The sequence below is a fragment of the Echiichthys vipera genome (genome assembly GCF_963691815.1).
Source record: "Echiichthys vipera genome assembly, chromosome: 18".
Classification (NCBI taxonomy): Eukaryota; Metazoa; Chordata; class Actinopteri; order Perciformes; family Trachinidae; genus Echiichthys; species Echiichthys vipera.
The window spans coordinates 1,682,232-1,702,231 of NC_139843.1; the positions used below are offsets into that span (position 1 = coordinate 1,682,232).

Sequence of the window (20,000 nt, forward strand, 5' to 3'; positions counted from 1 at the left end):
GTCTGGGGTCAGCCTAATTGTGTGGTTGCCTAACACAGGGTGTGTGTTTTAGTGTGCACACATGCATGTGTGAGGGAGAGAGAGAGAGAGCGAGATGGTGTGTGCATGTGTGTGTGACTAAAATTGACGCAAAATGACTAAAAAGACTGCAAAATGATAGAACATGGACGCAAAATGACAAAAAAGGACGAAAAATTATAAATAATGGATGCAAAGTGATAGAAAGGATACAAAACTGATAAAAAAATGACCGAATATGGATGCAAAATGACTAAAAAGGATGCAAAATCCCAGAAAATAGAAGCAAAATGATGAACAATAGATGCAAAAGAACTACAAATGGAAGCCCATCACTGACCCTGTGAGGTCAGAGGTCAGAGCAGTGAAACGGGCTCTGGACGTCATTTACAGGTGAGTCTGAAGATCAGGTCGTGCTGCTGCTGCTGGACTTTACATCTGTTCTACACACCTGACACATGTTTCCTTCCTTCTTACACCATCTGCACACTTCAGATCTGATGCTGCGGGGAACTGTCGGCCATCTTGTTTTACTCACAAGCGACCGCAGTGACACGAGGTCCAACAGGATATGACATCAACTCTGAAGTGAAAGGAAAGATCTACATGACCTTGGTACATTTGCAGATGTGGGACCTTTCACAAGAGCCCCGAGGATTGTTTTGTAATCAAGTTCCTCGAGTAACACGAGTTATTCCAGCCCTGATTGTCGAGTAACACTCTGTAAACTGAGGTTATGACTCTTCTCATCACGCTCAGCTCCAGAGTGTGGTTGTTGCGTCAGGCCTGGGCCTGCAGCAGCCCCCCTCCCTCCTCCCTCCTCCCTCGCTCCTGTGCTTTATGAGTCTGCAGGTCTATAAAGCAGACAGGGAGGAGACGGGGGAACGTGCTGAGACTGGATGTTCTCCACAAAAATACACACCCAGGGCTAAAACCGGAGCGGGCCTCGGCCAGGAGAGGAGGGAGGGCAGCCATTTTTAAACACGCCGGGTCTGATGGGGGTTATACGGACTCCTCTGTGCCCCCTCGCTGTTTGTCCTTCTGTTTAACGGGGAGGCATAAAGTCGGGCTGGCACCGTTTTTGCTTCAAGGCTGAAAAAGTGGTTCCAGGTTTGGAGAGGAAGCAGGATGATGGAGGGAGAGACTCGGGGAAATTTGGCAATCCTCGACGCTTTCCACTTTCCAGTGTCAGCGATGCTAAAGAGGAAGATACAAGCAGGCGGGTCGTTTGTGTTGTTTGTGTTGGACTGAAACGTAACACCTAATTTAACTTAACAGGCGCCTTTTATCATCAGAGTTAGTGATTAAAATGTTGCCAACAGTGTTCGGCTGAATAAGAACCCACTCTGTAAAGATGCAAATTAAATTCTCACATTTGCAAATGTAACGTGAGCAAAAGTGTGTAAAACGGGGGAATCAGTGGCCCCTTGGACCTTGTGTGAGTAAAACAAGATGGCCGACCGTTCGCAGCAGCATCAGATCTAAAGTGTGCAGATGGTGTAAGAAGGAAGGAAACATGTGTCAGGTGTGTGGAACAGATATAAAGTCCAGCAGCAGCAGCACGACCTGATCTTCAGACTCACCTGTAAATGACGTCCAGAGCCCGTTTCACTGCTCTGACCTCTGACCTCTCAGGGTCAGTGATGGGCTGCCATTTGTAGTTCTTTTGCATCTATTGTTCATCATTTTGCTTCTATTTTATGGGATTTTGCATCCCAGTTTAGTTATTATGTATCCATTTTCTATCATTTTTGCATCCTTTCTATCACTTTGCATCCATTTTTTATAATTTTTCATCCTTTTTTCAATCATTTTGCATTATTATTAGTCATTTTGTGTCCATTTTCTGTATATTTGCTTCCATATCATGTCATTTTGCGTGTATTTCTAGTCATTTTGCATCCATTTTCTATCATTTTGCATCCTTTCTAGTCATTTTGTGTCCATTTTCTATCTTGTTGCATCCATTTTCTATCATTTTGCATCCATGTTCTAACATTTTGCATCCTTTTTAGTCATTTTGTGTTCATTTTCTATATATTTGCTTCCATATATTGTCATTTTGCGTGTATTTTTAGTCATTTCGCATCCATTTTCTATCATGTTGCATCCTTTTTAGTCATTTTGCATCCATTTTCTATCATTTTGCATCATTTTTAGTAATTTTGCATCCATTTTCTATCACGTTGCATCCTTTTTAGTCATTTTGTGTCCATTCTCTGTATATTTGCTTCCATATCTTCTCATTTCTTGTATTTTTAGTCATTTTGCATCCATGTTTACGCATCCATGGCCTGTTTTGTGTCTCAGGAAATGAGACATTTGTCCTCCATTTTCTTCCCATGACAGAATTTAAAGGGACAAAAATACTTTGATGAACCATTTGAAGAGAAGCAGCAGTGAAACCTCGCGGATGAAGCACTTTCACCCTCTGTGCACCGCTGGTTGCTGGTTACCTTCTCCTGTCCCGTGCTACACACCTGTAATAACGCTCTGTTTGCGTCGGGACGGCAGCGTCTCCCTGCTCTCAGTGCACCAGCTGTGTCGCTGCAGCTACGATGACCGACTCTACTTTAACAGGAGACTAAAACAGCAGCATTTGAACTTTAGAACATCCTGTAATGGGACGTAAATAAATCTCTGTGAAAAGTGAACACACTGATGTTGATTGATTACAACAAAGAGGCTCTTAAAAGTGCACACTGCCGTATAAAACACAGCTAATCAAGGGAACAAGGGGCTTTATATGGCAGGAGATTAGCGGACTATCAACTCCTGCCCTGCATCTTAGTGAGCCTGCAGCTTCTCCACACAATCCATTTGGTCATAATGGGTTTATTTAATAAGATAAGCCTCACAAAGAGCTTTTTACGAATGTTACTGCAGCGCAGCAGCCGATGGCACATGGAGAGGAACGTTATATTACACAAGCATCACGGACAACGTTCATCTAACAGTGGTGAGACGTTCCTCACCCTGCCGATGACAAACAGGAGCTCGTTGTTAAACCTCTGCACACACTCGTCGTCCTCATGCACTGGTGCGACGTCCCATCCACCGCCACTCCCCGACTGAAAGCTCAAGTAGCGTCCATGATGACAGCGTATTATGTCCCGGCTTCAAAGGCGTCCATGAGGAGCACTGCTGATTCAAATGAGTCAAACACACACACACACACACACCTTCAAAGCCTTTAATCCACCCTCTCTGTTTTTACTGTCATCTAAATGGAAATGCAACAAGGGGGAAATGCGACCGCGACGAGTGGCCGCAGGCGTAGAGGCGGGCGGTCAGCGCCCCGAACAGAGAAGCCGCTCGCTGTCAGTGTTTAAAGTACAGATGACAAGAAGATAATAACCGTCTTTGAAGGCTCCTTCCAGCTTCGGAGCTTCTAATGACGGCGACAATGCCTCAAATTATATGTCCAATTATCTATGCATGGACGTGTGTGTGTGTGTGTGTGTGTGTGTGTGTGTGTGTGTGTGTGTGTGTGTGTGTGTGTGATTATGTAAGCGTCCATGCTGTGATATGTGATATGATGATGCTTTGTTCCCACGCATGGAAATGAGCTCTAACAGACCAACAGACTGAAGAGCTGCGAGTGGGTGTATAAGAGAGTGTGTGTGTGTGTGTGTGTGTGTGTGTGTGTGTGTGTGTGTGTGTGTGTGTGTGTGTGTGTGTGTGTGTGTAGCCCTGTCACACAGATGCATCTGATTTTTAAGAAACCATTCTTTAAACCCAAACCTTAACTCTGCGTTAGAGACGACCCACCACAGATTACTCGCCCTGCTTTTACGATCGAGTCGATTCAAATCCCGTCCCCCTCGTGCTCGTACCGGAGAAGACGGACGCCAAACGACCTCCGAGACGATGGAAAATAATGGTAGAAACAGAGGGACGAGCTTTCAAAGAAGTGTCAAATGAAAGGGATGGAAGTGGAGCGAGAGCAGGGTGAAGAGGACGAGAAAGACGGGATGATTAGTGAAGACGATGGAGAACAAAGGAAGAGTGGACGAGGGAGAGCGGGGAGGTTTAGAGGGAGCGAGCAGGCTTCATAATGAAGTGTTTAAGGGACCTTTAATGCAGCTCAGAGTCCAGTTTAAGACCAATTTAAAGACCAAAACATGAAAGAAAGCTCCGCGCTCTGGCCGCTCTCCCAGGGAGGAGATAATTAAACGGGCAGAAGAGAGAGAGAGAGGACAGTGGGTTCCCCTCAGGTGAGCAGCTCAGGTCGGAGCTCACCGCAGCAATATCAGCGTTATTATCTGAAATAAGGACGCCGGAGATCTTTGCACAGAGACTCCACCGCTCTAAATCCACGCCTCATCACTGGAACTCCTTCGAAGTCAATGTTGAAGATGCATTCGCTCGCCCTCTTTGGTAAATATGGTCACTTCCAGTGTCAAAAATGCAAGATGGCGACGGCCAAAAGGCCAAAGTCCTAGCTTCAAAACTGTAGTTCACAAACCAACGGGTGATGTCCCTGTAGCTACGCCCGTCTCTTACATTAAGTCTATGAATGTAGAGCCTGTAGATAAAGATGGACGCCGTGACGGCTCCCAGAACAGTGAAGCACCACATCTGGATCTGTCCCTGGTGGTCCTGGCCCCCTTCATGTCATGACAGCGGGAAGTCCTCACCTCCAGCTCATGTCATGAATCTTTTCCCAAAGAAGGTTCATGTTGTTTTTTATCACGCTGATGTTTGTTCAAGCGTTGGTTTTCCGTGTTTGTTTGGTTTTAATTATTCATTGCTATAAAAACGTGGTGAAACGTCATGATGTTTGTTGCTGTTGCTGTTTTAGCTTTAAACGACTGCTAAGTTTTACAGCTTACACGCAGTCAAAAAGGTAATGTTTAAGATCTTAAGTTTGACAATCTTTCTGTCCATTTTTAAAGTCTATTTTCGAAGTGAGGGTCTGTCTGACATAACAAGTAGTTAGTAAACGTTAAACCGTCACCTGCTGTTGCAGTTAGCTTAGCTGATGCTAATAACTGTTAGTTAACGTTGGTTAACTGGTAAATTAGCCGTTAGCTTAGGTCATTTTTTAAAAAGGGATGTGACTGTCGAGACGTTAAAACCGAAGAAAATGGGATGAAACAGAGTCTTGAGACCATAGAAGTCATCATCACAATATAATTTTAGTCATTTACGTCATTTTAATAAATAATAAATGAATGTTATAGTGAAGGTTTTCAATGCCACCGTACTCTACGGGGGAATTGTTGGGTCTCTGTAAATCATGAATAAGTCATAGAGTGTGGTCTTTACCTGCTCTGTAAAGTGTCCTGAGATCACTTTGGTTATGATTTGACACTGTGAATAAAACTGAATTGAACTATAATGATGTGTCTTCCCGCTCGATCAATTCTGCGCACACGTATTACAACACGGCGGTGCAAGTATCCAGGATAACAGTCTGTGGTGCAGGTATCCAGGATAACAGTCTGTGGTGCAGGTATCCGGGATAACAGTCTGTGGGGCAAGTATCCAGGATAACGGTCTGTGGTGCAAGTATCCAGGATAACAGTCTGTGGTGCAGGTATCCGGGATAACAGTCTGTGGTGCAAGTATCCAGGATAACAGTCTGTGGGGCAAGTATCCAGGATAACAGTCTGTGGGGCAAGTATCCAGGATAACAGTCTGTGGGGCAAGTATCCAGGATATTATGGATATTATCTATGACTCTGTGGTAGCGTCTGCTATCTTTTATGCGGTGGTCTGCTGGGGCTGTGGAAGCTCAGAGAGGGACAGGAAGAGACTAAACAGACTGATCAGGAGAGCTGGCTCAGTCCTAGACTGTTCCCTGGATTCCATTGAGGAGGTGGGTGAGAGGAGGATGTTATCCAAACTAACATCGATCATGGACAACACCTCTCACCCCCTCCATGACACTGTGGGAGCCTTAAGCAGCTCCTTCAGCCACAGACTGCTGCATCCGAGATGCAAAAAAGAACGCTTCCGCAGGTCGTTCATCCCGACCGCAGTCAGACTGCACAATAATAAGTTGTAATGATTGTTATGTTTATTTTGTCAATCCACCCATGTGCAATTACACTTCCACATCATCACAAGTCACTTTTGTAATGCATATTTGTAACATCTGTACTTAGTATTTCCATCCACTGTAGTTTTTCCACTTCATATTTATGACACATAGTGTAAATTGTTGTATATTGTATATAGTATATTTTCTATTCTTATTTTTTATTTTTATCTTCTATTTTATTTTTAATTATCTTTGTTTACCTTATGTAAACTGAGGGTCTGTGCTGTCTGTGTGTGTGTAAGCTACTGCTCACGTGAATTTCCCCGCTGTGGGATCAATAAAGTCTATTCTATTCTATTCTATTCTATTCATAACAGTCTGTGGGGCAAGTATCCAGGATAACAGTCTGTGGGGCAAGTATCCAGGATAACAGTCTGTGGGGCAAGTATCCAGGATAACAGTCTGTGGGGCAAGTATCCAGGATAACAGTCTGTGGTGCAGGTATCCGGGATAACAGTCTGTGGGGCAAGTATCCAGGATAACAGTCTGTGGGGCAAGTATCCAGGATAACAGTCTGTGGTGCAAGTATCCAGGATAACAGTCTGTGGGGCAGGTATCCAGGATAACAGTCTGTGGGGCAGGCAGAGTTTATATGTCTTCAATACGGCTTCTGATTGGCCAACATGGAGTTCAGGGTTTCAGGTGCACACAGTCATAAACTCAGTAACTAACCCAAATCCAACACACACACACACACACACACACACACACGCACGCACGCACGCACACACGCACGCACGCACGCACGCACGCACGCACGCACGCACGCACGCACGCACGCACGCACGCACACACACACACCTTCATTTTTCTGCAGGAGCCTCATCTAATATCAGTCCCTGTGCACAAGCGCTGTGTTCTGATCTAATTACGTTTTAATAGTTTGGTTTTATCACAGCTGTCCGGTAAAAGGTTAACCTTTAATAAATAAATAAATGATTAATGGACACACACACACACGTACACACATGCACTCACACACACACACACACACACACACACACACACACACACACACACACACACACACACACACACACAGGTATAAAGTGACGAGTGTTCTTGACTCCAGAGGTAAGAAGAGGAGTTGTTCTGAGGGGCTCTCGCTGTAATTGGGGGTTTTCTGCAGTAATCCCGCTCTGATGGCTCCTTATCCTTCACGGACCAAGCGGCAGCCATCTTGGTAATGAGAGGCCACGCCGCTGACTCTGACACCTAACGGCTCCGTCTTATGGAGCGGCTTGTTTTAATGACAGCGGGAAGTCCTCACCTCCGGTTCTGACCTCGGAAACGTCTTTGATTTAAAATAAAAAACCTCTTCCTGTGAAATCTAAAATCTTCTGAAGCAGGAAAAGCACAGAACAGGAGTGTGGAAACGGCGTCCTGCAGGAGCGACGGTTTAAAGTAACGAGGGTGAACGCTCCCCGGAGTCGTGACACACAACTTCCGCATAAATAACGTTGTTTTCCTCCCGGCAGCACAACAAAAGCAGGTTCAGAGGAGAGGAGAAGAGGAAAACACTGCAAGGATTTACTGGAAACAAGAGTTTCTCTGGAGTCCGATTGATTGAGCCGTCATTTTGTAAATGGGCTCTAGTGGAGCTGAGGTGCTCGAGTTCGACGGCAATCTGGAGAAATCAGAGGAGGAGAAGTGTGAGCGAGAGCGAGGCGGCAAAACACGGACTCAACCCCTCATTTAGCGCTGCCGCAGAACGAGTTTCAGCTCGTGATTTCTCCTAATTTCCCCTCTACGGTTCAATCCCGGGCGTGATTGTGAGGCTGGAACCTCTTCACGCAAAGAGCGAGACGCCATTACCGCCGGTCTGCTCTTCAGGCCGCCATTAAGAGAAGCAACGAGCGACCCTCAAACCCCGGAGGTGTCTGCGGAGGTGCCGTTCAGAGGGGGACTTGAAATGTAGAGAAACAAAAATATCAATAAGATGAGATGTTTGCTTGGGATGTTGTTTTCTAGGGCCGCCGCCGACCACGGACTTTCAAGGTCCACCAGTGGTCGTCATTTAGAGCGATTAGTCGACTTATCAATGCTCCAGAGTACCCCCAGGGGAACATGTACCCCCTGCAGTACTCCAGAGTACCTCCAGGGGCACATGTACCCCCATTTGAGAAAGACTGGTGTAGACCTACTCTATAAGTAAGAGGTGCAGGTTGAACGTTACCAAATCCCCCTTTAATTTATAGAATAATGAGTAAAATAAGACGTTTGTTCCTGGTCAGTTTATTCAAACTTTCTCCGTATTTCCGCAGAATCATCTTTATTTAAACCCAAAGGTGCAGAAACACTAACGAGTGCTGACACGCAGCGCTGCGAGCGCCCGCTGACAGGTTCAGCAGCACGCACACACGTGTTCCAGCACCGCGCACGTACAAACACACACTCGTGACATTATGAGGCGGCGTCTCGCTGCGAGCGAAAGGCCACGTCCTGCTGTGTGAGTGCGTGTGGTCGATGCTGGTAATCACCCGTCACGTTCTCTGACACTGACAAACAATGAAATATCCAAAAGTTTAGACTCCAGGAAGTCGCTGACAGCAGCAGAACGGACTCATTTCATATAAACTGAGCTTAAAAACTTATTCTACATGAATATTGAGACGACACAAAGTTAATTAGACAAAGCTTTTGTGTTTTGCATTATGCAAAGTTTGTTTTTGGCATTTTGGAAATGACATTTCCAGAGTGCGTTGAACCTGTTGCTGCCTCCTCTCTGCAGTAAACGCTGTTTTCACTCATGTGCTCCTTAATTAAGCCGATTACACGTGAATTAGGAGCGTGTTTACGTCGAGCACTTGACTTTACGGAACACGCGGGTGGGATGGGTTTAAGGACTTAGGTTTGGATGTGATCTGTGATACAAAACAGAGGAAACAGAGACTGAGAAATGGATTTTCTGACATGTTTGATGTAAAATCACTTGTTTTTTGACGTTTCTGTCGTCAGTAGAAATGATTCCCTCTGTAGAAAGTTGTCACGACTCATCGTTTTGGTTGTTTATAGCACAGTAACGTCTCATCCAATGTGATGATCCAGTGCAATAATAAGAAAACTGAATATACTGGATTCAAATATGCTGCAAGGTTCTTAAAACTCATGAAAATGCAAGTTGAAAAGTGTTTAAATGTGACACTGGTAAAGGTGCAGGAACCATGTGTTTGGTATAAACAAACGCTGCCTGTTCAATACACACACACACACACATACACACACACACACACACACAGTGAGGACGTGCTAATTAGCAGCAGTGTAGTTGTGTTCCTACATTTGGTGAATTAAAAATGTTATTAATTAATTAATTCCCAGACAAAATAAAAGCTGGGTGTCAAGGAAAGTCCAATCCTTCCACCTGCTTCCTTACTAGACACACACACACACACACACACACACACTATAATAATACACTTATAATAAAAAATTTCATTAAATTGGATCCATTTATTTTGTAGAAAAATGTATAACAATGTTTTTTCTCCTATGGTTTAAATTAAGACGACAAAAGGAGACGGTTAAGTCACCGCTCCGCACATAACTGCGGCACGCTCGCCGTCCACGGCCCGTTTGGGAGAGGTGGCCTTTAGTAAAGCACGTTTGCACATGTACGAGCACGAACGTGCGCACGTGTACGAGCACGAGGCCTACGGCGGTTCTGAGGTCATTTCCTGTGCGCCTGTTGGGACATAGAAAAAAGAAGGAGGGGCCATGCGCGGACATTTCAAACAATGGCGGTGAAAGGTTCACGTTGGTGTGATGCGGAGGTGGAGTGTTTACTGCAGATTTGGTCGATGAAAAGATTCAAAAACAGTCGACAAGACGCACAAAAACTCCGAGGTCTACGGAAAGATCTGGAAACAAAGCCACGCATCGCCATGACGTCATCAATGCGTGTGACGTGTTACGGCGTGATGACGTATAGGCAGCAAGAAGCATTCTCCGAGGCCCAGGTAGTGTGAGTACAAACGGGCCTGGAGGGGGGGACAAGGACCCTAAAGCACGGGGCACGGGACGGAGGCACAGTGGGAGTGCGCCCTCAGATGCTGTATATGAATATTAAACGCACCTTTCAGGACGTGATGATATTGTTCAGCAAAAACGAAGAAGAGAAATCAGTCCACGGACTCATGAAACATAGATGAGGCCGTTCCCCAGCAGGGGACGGCTCACATTCATTATTATAAACTTGGGATTTTAAATAATCAGGCGACGGAGCTGGAAATGTAACTCTTCTCCAGCTGCTTCGTTTCCTTTCTTTCACGCTGCTTTCAGGAGTGAAAGCTTTGGCGAATGGGCAGAAAAATCAGTCTGAGTAACAGTGTGTAATGACAAAATAGTGCCGGTTATAAAGCTTAACATAATGGAAGGCAGTAACGGGCGATCGACATGAATTATTCAAAGTGCTTAAGACGAGCGAGGCACTTAACCTGCAGCGGCAGCAGCAGCGGGCGGAGGAGGAGGGCTGGGGGGGCCGCGTGGTGACGGGGCCCTGGACTGATGTGTGTCTCTGTGGGACTCAGATGTGACAGAAACACACAAAGGGTGAGTTGAACTGAAACGGTTTATTTGGAGACGCTTGTTTGAACACGAGCGAGCGCGCCGAGCTACAAACACGCGGAGGACAAAAGCCACGTTCAGGATCAGACCGTGGACTCAACAGCCGGCTTTCTACTGCCGCGCCAACGGAGCCGGGGCTACCTTTGAACCAGCTGGTCTTAATTAGGGCTCTTTATCCTGATATGATCTATCTCAGGATACCGCACGCTCTCCTATAACTCAATAAAGACATTTCCTCATGTGGTTACTTTCACATACTCGTTATAATATAATAACTGACAAATTACAAGGTTGTTTTCTTCGTTTTTATTAAGAACTTTAGTGCAAAATGGTGGCTAGTATGTACTTTGAGATCAAGGTTATCAATCGTGAAGACATACTTGTGAATCAAGATATCATCATCATCATCATCATCATCATCATCATCATCTTCATCCACCGGTCCCTAAAGGCTCATTACTGCTCTACGTTAGAGACGCACACAGACGCAGAAGCAGCCTTCTGTGCGTCCTCTGCGTCCATTTACTCCGTATTTCTGTCTGAATGGAGTGGAATGAAGTAATGCACCATCATTTGTGAATTCTGCATATTTACTTTGTGAGTAGTCAGCTTGCGTCCTCTGCGTCCGTCTCCTCCGTGTTTCTGTCCGTACCCTGAAAGCTCACAGATGCGTACAGATACGGAGCAAACGCTGCAGTACCACCTGAAACCGTGGGGGCAGTGTCGAGCACCGGACACAGAAAAGTGGCGTGAATATCAGGAGCGAGTGAGTCATCGAAGCCCCGACGGACGTCCTGAAACACTGACAGAGACGTCGGTCGTCACTTTGTCTCCTCTGTCAAACCAACGTGTGGAATTCTCCGTCCACACTCTGGGACGTCTTTAGTGTCTCACAGACCACCGCCGTCTACAACGCTGCCGCCATTTTGACTCAGGACGCTTCTCTCCTCCATCGCCTCCATCTTTGCTGGTGTTATAAACTATAACACTAAATATAACTATAACACCGCCCATAACACGCCACCTCCGTGTAAACGTGACCCATTCACCCGCCAACTCACCAGAGATAACAAAAACCTACTTCAACCAACGACTGGACCAGGACCAGGACCAGCACCAGACTGGGACTGAACCAGGACCAGCACCAGGACCAGGCCTAACGAAGTCCGGACCTACTTCCACGACCGACTGGACCAGGACCAGGACCAGGCTGGGACTGGACCAGCACTAACGAAGTCCAGACCTACTTCCACCAACGACTGTCACTCTAACGACGGTCGTTGGCACTTGGAGCACAAAGGGTTCCAGTGACATCATCGGCCTTGTGAGAGGTTAAATACCTGGATCTCACACCAGTTAGTTGGTCCAGACCCAGCCTGGTCCTGGTCCTGGTCCAGTCCCAGCCTGGTCCTGGTCCTGGTCCTGGTCCAGTCCCAGCCTGGTCCTGTTCCTGCTCCTGGTCCTGGTCCAGTCCCAGCCTGGTCCTGGTCCTGGTCCTGGTCAGTTGCGTACATGAACTGATGAAGCCTCTTGGATGAGAGGTGAAACGTCTTCCTGACAAAGAACCAAGTCCAGTTGCTTTGGACTGAAATTGCTTTGAGGAGAACGACGACCTGGACACAATCCATATAACACACACACACACACACACACACAGGGACTAAATCCCTATTTTAGACCCGAAGTGATGATTACAAAAGCATCTGGTCTTTGTAGCTAATGAATTTGCAACAGGCCTCAAGTTCAGAGGGCTTCGACCAATCAGAAGCCTGAACTGGAGGCGCTCAGGCCTTCGACCGAGGCGACGTCTGCGCCAGGAAACTGGTTCAGTGCCATCTTCTTGGTGTTTGTTGAGTAAATGTGTGTTTAGTTTCAAATTGTGAGAGTAAGAGCAGTCAGTGTGTGTGTGTGTGTGTGTGTGTGTGTGTGTGTGTGTGTGTGTGTGTGTGTGTGTGTGTGTGTGTGTGTGTGTGTGTGTGTGTGTGTGTGTGTGTGTGTGTGTGTGTGTGTGTGTGTGTGTGTGAGCATGTTTTAATGTGTGTGTGATGCATAATGGAGTGAAACCACAGGAGAGGGCTTTGAAACAAGGCTAGACAAGACGTCACATCATGCTGAAAATGTATTCGGCTGCAACGGAGAGAATGAGAGAGAGAGAGAGAGAGAGAGAGAGAGAATGAGAGAGAGCGAGAGAGAGAGAGAGAGAGATATGGAGAGAGAGAGAGAGAGATGGAGAGAGAGAGAGAGAGATGGAGAGATAGAGAGAGAGAGAGAGAGAGAGAGAGAGAGAGAGACTCTGCTCTCGTCTTTTCTCCATCTTTTCATTTAATCATTGTAGTTTGCAAGTCTGACTCACTCCATCCTCCCGGTCCCTCTCTCTTTCCTCTTTCCCTCTCTTCCCTGTACGCTCGCTCACTCGCCCGCTCGCTCGCCCACTCCCTCTTTCATGCTCCGTCCATTTATCCATCCGTCTTCCTGCTGAGCTTTGCAATCCACCCGACTCCAGTAATGAGACTAAAGGCGGAATCCACTACAGGTGTGTGTGTGTGTGTGTGTGTGTGTGTGTGTGTGTGTGTGTGTGTGTGTGTGTGTGTGTGTGTGTGTGAGAGAGTGTGAGTGTGAGTGTGAGTGTGAGTGTGAGTGTGTGTGTGTGTGTGTGTGTGTGAGAGAGTGTGAGTGTGAGTGTGAGTGTGAGTGTGTGTGTGTGTGTGTGTGTGCCTTGCAGCTGTGGTAAACTACATATTTGAGTACAGTATATTATAGAGTATCTATCATCACATTGAATGAGACGTTACTGTGCTATAAACAACCAAAATGATGAGTCGTGACAACTTTCTACAGAGGGAATCATTTCTACAGACGACAGAAACGTCAAAAAACAAGTGATTTTACATCAAACATGTCAGAAAATCCATTTCTCAGTCTCTCTTTCCTCTGTTTTGTATCACAGATCACATCCAAACTTCAATTTTGAAGCAGTTTCAAGCACTTTATATAAAATCCAAGCACAAACTTTGAAAACACTACACTAAAATTCAGGATTTCCCTGCAAAGACACGTTCAAAGAAGAACATTTGGTTCGTAAACGTCACTACAACTCTGTGAGGGCGCCCTCCCACTGTGCCTCCGTCCCGTGCCCAAACACGTCTCACGGCTAAAGTCTGGTTCCTTTGACCAGTGTGAGTGCAACCGTACCACGTCTAGGAGCGGCACGCTTGCCGTCCACGGCCCGTTTGGGAGAGGTGGGCTTTAGTAAAGCACGTTTGCACGTGTACGAGCACGAGCGTGCGCACGTGTACGAGCACGAGGCCTACGGCGGTTCTGAGGTCATTTCCTGTGCGCCTGTTGGGACGTAGAAAAAAGAAGGAGGGACCATGCGCGGACATTTCAAACAATGGCGGTGAAAGGTTCACGTTGGTGTGATGCGGAGGTGGAGTGTTTACTGCAGATTTGGTCGATGAAAAGATTCAAAAACAGTCGACAAGACGCACAAAAACTCTGAGGTCTACGGAAAGATCTGGAAACAAAGCCACGCATCGCCATGACGTCATCAATGCGTGTGACGTGTTACGGCGTGATGACGTATAGGCAGCAAGAAGCATTCTCCGAGGCCCAGGTAGTGTGAGTACAAACGGGCCTGGAGGCACAGTGGGAGGGCGCCCTGAGGCGAACCTTAGTGGCTCACCTAGAGTGGTGTCTTCAGTTTCCATCGGCTTCTCTGTCTCAGGTCCAGTTGATACTTTCACAGCCTGAATAAACCGATCAGATATGGCCGCTGTGTAATTAAAGCAGGTCGAGTCCAGCTGTCCCCGACTGCCCCGGGACCCACACACACACACACACACACACACACACAGAAACCAGCACATGTGGAGACACTTACATCTAGATTGAATTAAATGGATGGTAGATCATTTGGATTTGGGTTGCTGAAGGCCGTGACAGACACACAGACTCTCTCTCTCACACACACACACACACACACACACACACACACACACACACACACACACACACACACACACACACACACACACACACACACACACACACACACACACACACACACACACACACACACACACACACACACACACACACACACACACACACACACACAGACACACACACACAGGTCCTCTCACTAGTAGATTTGATTTGTTGTATACTGGTCCATCTGTCTCTCTCTCTCACACACACTTAGGAATCAAATGAAGCAGACCTCATAAACATTTACAACATGCACACAAACGCACTAGTTCTCTTCCTCAATCCGTAACACACACGCGCACACACACACATACACAAGCACACACACACACACATACACAAGCACACACAAGCACACACACACAAAGGCAGATAAATATGGATTTATGTCACTGCAGGCATACATTTGTCAAACTCACACACACACCCAGCTGTTGCAGAGCGCTGCGGTCACGCCGCGCACGCACACACACACACACACAGACAGACACACACACACACACACACACACACACACACACACACAGAAACAAGCTTATGGAGTCACGGAGCAGAAGCCCGTCTGGAGTTGGTGAAGCGAGCGGCGGCTTGATGTTTGACGACTTCTCAAACGACTTCATACAGACAGACAGACAGCGGCGACCTGCTGCAGAGCCTCACGCTCGACACACGAGGAACAACAACACTGCAGCAGAAACGACAGCCTGCTCTCCAAGCACATCCCATCTCCTGCACGACAGGATCCACTCAAACACTCCAGCTCCGGTGTTGGATGTCTGTTTGTGAGAGCTGGAGTCTGGACTCGCTGTACCTGCCAACGCTCCACACGTCTCACAGCCAACCGGTTGTTTACAAATGCACCGGACTCCAAACGACGCCGACGAGCTGCCAAAGTACTTTAGATGCAGCACCAAGAAACAAAAACAGGAAACACTTGGATTCACCTAACCGCCGTTTTCCCACCGCACGGTACCAACTGAGCTGGACTCGGCGTGCCCGGCCCACTTGAAGGTGTGTCTTCAGGGTGTGTGTGTTTTTCAGGGCTGCAGCTCTACGGTGTTTATCTGTGTTTGTAGTTTTAAACAGAATGTATTGTTGTATTTTTCCTGTTCAACAAGGGAAAACAGCTCCATGTAGTGTTTCAAGATCGTCGTCATAACAACAAAAAAGAAGTCCAGCAGTGGGGTTGCCAGGTTGGTCAGACCCGGCCCAGTAGCTCCAGGAGACCGGAGTCTGTTTGAGCCTGTTTGAACCCGTCCCCTCCAGAAAATCACAGCATCAAAACAAGGATTAGAGGAGTTTGACTGACAGTTAGCGTTAGCCGTTAGCGTTAGCCGTTCCAGCTAAGTGCAGATGAAAGTGATGTTAGCATCAAGGAGCAGCGTAGCCATGTGGGCGTGCGTTTGAATGGCGTTCCTCTCCTTTCTCTCAGTCCATGGAGTGAATGCTCGGCCTATAGTGACTCTGGTTGTTGCCCGTCTCCGCTCACTCAGCTGCTGGGACAAAGAACGCCCCCTTCACTGAGGCTCCCAAGCAGCTGCACGATTGGCTAACTCCATTTCACCCAGTGCCAGCCTACAGTAGCTGCACCCAACAACAGGCAACCCTGGCAACCAGCAACGCCCAACGCTAGTGGCTGCTACCATGGAAACACAACAGGACAGGAAGTCAAACATTTCAAACATTCATTCAGACAAAGCAACACTTTTATTCTGTTCCCCTCGAAACGCCCCGGGGGTGTTTTATGTTTTTTAAATACAGCTTTTAATAAAGATTTAACAGATTCAACCTTTAATCTTTCTTATTTTGTAACTCTGATGAAGCAGGAAGCTCCTGTCTTCACTCAGAATCAGCCAAAGCCTTTGACAGACTGTGTTCTGTATGAACCGTAGTTTGTTTTGACCGCTACGAACGCCTTAAAGTCGACTCCGTGAAGGTTTTCCGACTCAGTGACTCGAGGATTTAGGAACAGATCCGGGACCACATGAGCAGACAGTGAGCCGATCCTTCCACTGTGTTTCCCCGCTGCTCCCAGACACTTGAGCCGTCTCCGGGGGCCGACGGAAACACCCCCAAAGAAGCAGCGAGGAGGAGGAGGAGGTGGGTCAGCGGACGCTCTGGAGAGAGCACCCGGGGGGGCGTCGCTGGATCTGGGAGCATTTTGTGGTTCAGAAGCGTCAACATTGGCGTGACACGGAGCTTGTTTGGGTGGGAAAGCTCAGCCAGGCGTGGGGAGAGTCCTTCACAGCCGCTCACTGTCACTTGGCTTCCTTCTGTTCTCACACTCTGTTAGAAAAGTGCTGAGCAGACACGGACACACAGCCAAAGGTTGGCGTTACTCTCTCGTTCACTCGATTCTGAAAAGTCAAACTCTCGTTAAGCTTTTCCTTTGAATGCAAAGGAAACAAGAGCGGAAGGAGACAGGGACGCAAATGCAGCTGAAGGAGGAATGCCACTATTATTTTTATTATTATTATTAAACACGGGAAAAACATGGAAGTATGAAACAGTTCAAACGCATAAAGTTTGTCGACTGTTGGACAGAAAGGCAGAATTTGGGAACAACATGACATCACAGTGTCTTTGAACTTTGACTTCCGACATTTGACACTTGTGCCAAAGTCCTTCCAGGGGTTCCTGACGTCACGTCCGCACAAGAACGGGACGGACGACCCAAACACAGAATGACTCCGTCCGCAGCCGTCTCAGACGCAGAGGCTTTAAAAAGGAGCGTTAAACCCAACGCCTCTTTTTAACTCTGTGGGGGAGAAAACACGCCGGATAACGACCGTTTTGGTTTTGCTTTAAAGACGACGAGTTAAGAGAGAAGCGATGTGCACACACACACACACACTCAAAAATACGCCCACACACACCAGAGAGACCTGGCAGCTGAACGCCGACACGATGGAGTAAAAATGAAACGTACTAACAGAGATTCTCTTCATGCTCCGTTTCTGAACTAAATGAAGCAAAACCCAGAGAATTGTGGGTAAAAACCAAAACACCGCTGATAATAAATCATCAGCAACAGACACGGGATTGTTTTCAGTGTGTGTGTGCGTGTGCACGTGTGTTTGTGTGTGTGTGTTATATGGATGTTGATGAGCTATGCTTCAGCTTTGTGTGTGTGTGTGTGTGTTTGTGTGTGTGTGCACGTGTGTGTGTGTGTGTGTGACAGATTTATGCCGTCAAGGAAATCGGACTGTGAAACAACAGAGAAATACGACCACAGTGATCTGCTTTACAACTTCTCTTCTTCTTCCCCCTCCACAAGTGGCATGGGAAGTCTGAAGTTTCGGACCTCCAACTGGGCAAAGTGCACTGGGATGTCTGTCACAGAGGAACCTCCTACTATTGAATTCAGTGTAGGTCGATCTCCCTCAAATTCAATAGCAGGAGGTTCCTCTCCAGTGCACTTTGCGTAGTTGAAGGTCCGAAACTTCAGACTTCCCATGACACTTGAACGCAGCATGAGCAGCGCAACTGAAACAGAGTGACGGATGACGGACAGGAAACAGTTTTACCGTTCTTGCATTTCTCTCAGTGACCCCCTCTTAAGTCCCGCCCTCTTCCCCCTGCCTGACCTCTGACGCTCCCGCTCCCTCCTCGCTGATGTGTGCGCTGAGAGAGAAATGCTGCGTTCAAGTGCCATAGGAAGTCTGAAGTTTCGGACCTCCAACTACGCAAAGTGCACTCGGATGCCTGTCACAGAGGAACCTCCTACTATTGAATTCAGTGCAGGTCGATCTCCCTCAAATTCAATAGTAGGAGGTTCCACTTTGAGAGGCTTTCCAGTGCACTTTGCCCAGTTGGAGGTCCGAAACTTCAGACTTCCCATGACACTTGAACGCAGCATGAGCAGCGCAACTGAAACAGAGTGACGGATGACGGACAGGAAACAGTTTTTACCGTTCTTGCATTTCTCTCAGTGATTCCCTCTAAAGTCCCGCCCTCTTCCCTCTGCCTGACCTCTGACGCTCCCGCTCCCTCCTCCCTGATGTGTGCGCTGAGAGAGAAATGCTGCGTTCAAGTGTCATGGGAAGTCTGAAGTTTCGGACCTCCAACTGGGCAAAGTGCACTGGAAAGCCTCTCAAAGAGGAACCTCCTACTATTGAATTCAGTGCAGGTCGATCTCCCTCAAATTCAATAGTAGGAGGTTCCACTCCAGTGCACTTTGCCCAGGTGGAGGTCCGAAACTTCAGACTTCCCATGGCAGTTGAACGCAGCATGAGCAGCGCAACTGGAACAGAGTGACAGATGACGGACAGGAAACAGTTTTTACCGTTCTTGCATTTCTCTCAGTGACCCCCTCTTATGTCCCGCCCTCTGCCCCCTGCCTGACCTCTGACGCTACTTCCTCCTCCCTGATGGCTGCGCTGAGAAAGAAATGCTGCGTTCAAGTGTCATGGGAAGTCTGAAGTTTCGGACCTCCAACTGGGCAAAGTGCACTGGGATGTCTGTCACAGAGGAGCCTCCTACTATTGAATTCAGTGTAGGTCGATCTCCCTCAAATTCAATAGTAGGAAGTTCCACTCCAGTGCACTTTGCCCAGTTGGAGGTCCGAAACTTCAGACTTCCCATGACACTTGAACGCAGCATGAGCAGCGCAACTGAAACAGAGTGACGGATGACGGACAGGAAACCGTTTTACCGTTCTTGCATTTCTCTCAGTAACCCCCTCTTAAGTCCCACCCTCTTCCCTCTGCCTGACCTCTGACGCTCCCTCCTCCCTGATGGCTGCGCTGAGAGAGAAATGCTGCGTTCAAGTGCCATGGGAAGTCTGAAGTTTCGGACCTCCAACTACGCAAAGTGCACTGGGATGTCTGTCACAGAGGAACCTCCTACTATTGAATTCAGTGTAGGTCGATCTCCCTCAAATTCAATAGTAGGAGGTTCCTCTCCAGTGCACTTTGCCCAGGTGGAGGTCCGAAACTTCAGACTTCCCATGACACTTGAACGCAGCATGAGCAGCGTCACTGTAACAGAGAGATGATGACGGACAGGAAGCTCAGCAAATCATTTGATTCAGACCAAATAAAACTTTTAAATAAATAGAAATATATGAGAATTGAATATTGATGAGTTCAAACACATTTTAGTGTCGTTCGCTCGTCAGGAACATTTTAAGATGCTAAAGAAAAGAGCAGAAATGACAGAAAATGACTTTTTCTATGACTTTGTTCTTGTTCTCAGAGTCAAACCTCTGCAGAATAATACACACTATAACCATTATGATATATTATCATACATTAAGATGTGATTGTATTGATCCCCGGGGTAAAAAGCTTCCAGCAGATAAAGTGAATAAAGTATAAAGTTTAACTGCGTTCATGATCATAACACATTAATGTTATACGCAGGGTTCTGAAACGGGCCA

At 47.1% G+C, this 20,000-nt stretch overlaps 1 protein-coding gene across 1 annotated transcript in view; it reads right to left on the reverse strand.

Annotated features, from left to right (window-relative positions):
* LOC310961353 (glutamate receptor ionotropic, delta-1-like) overlaps positions 1 to 20,000 on the reverse strand; it is a gene marked incomplete at both ends in the record, with an annotated part of 570,081 nt that overhangs the window by 478,726 nt on the left and 71,355 nt on the right. The window lies entirely within an intron of this gene.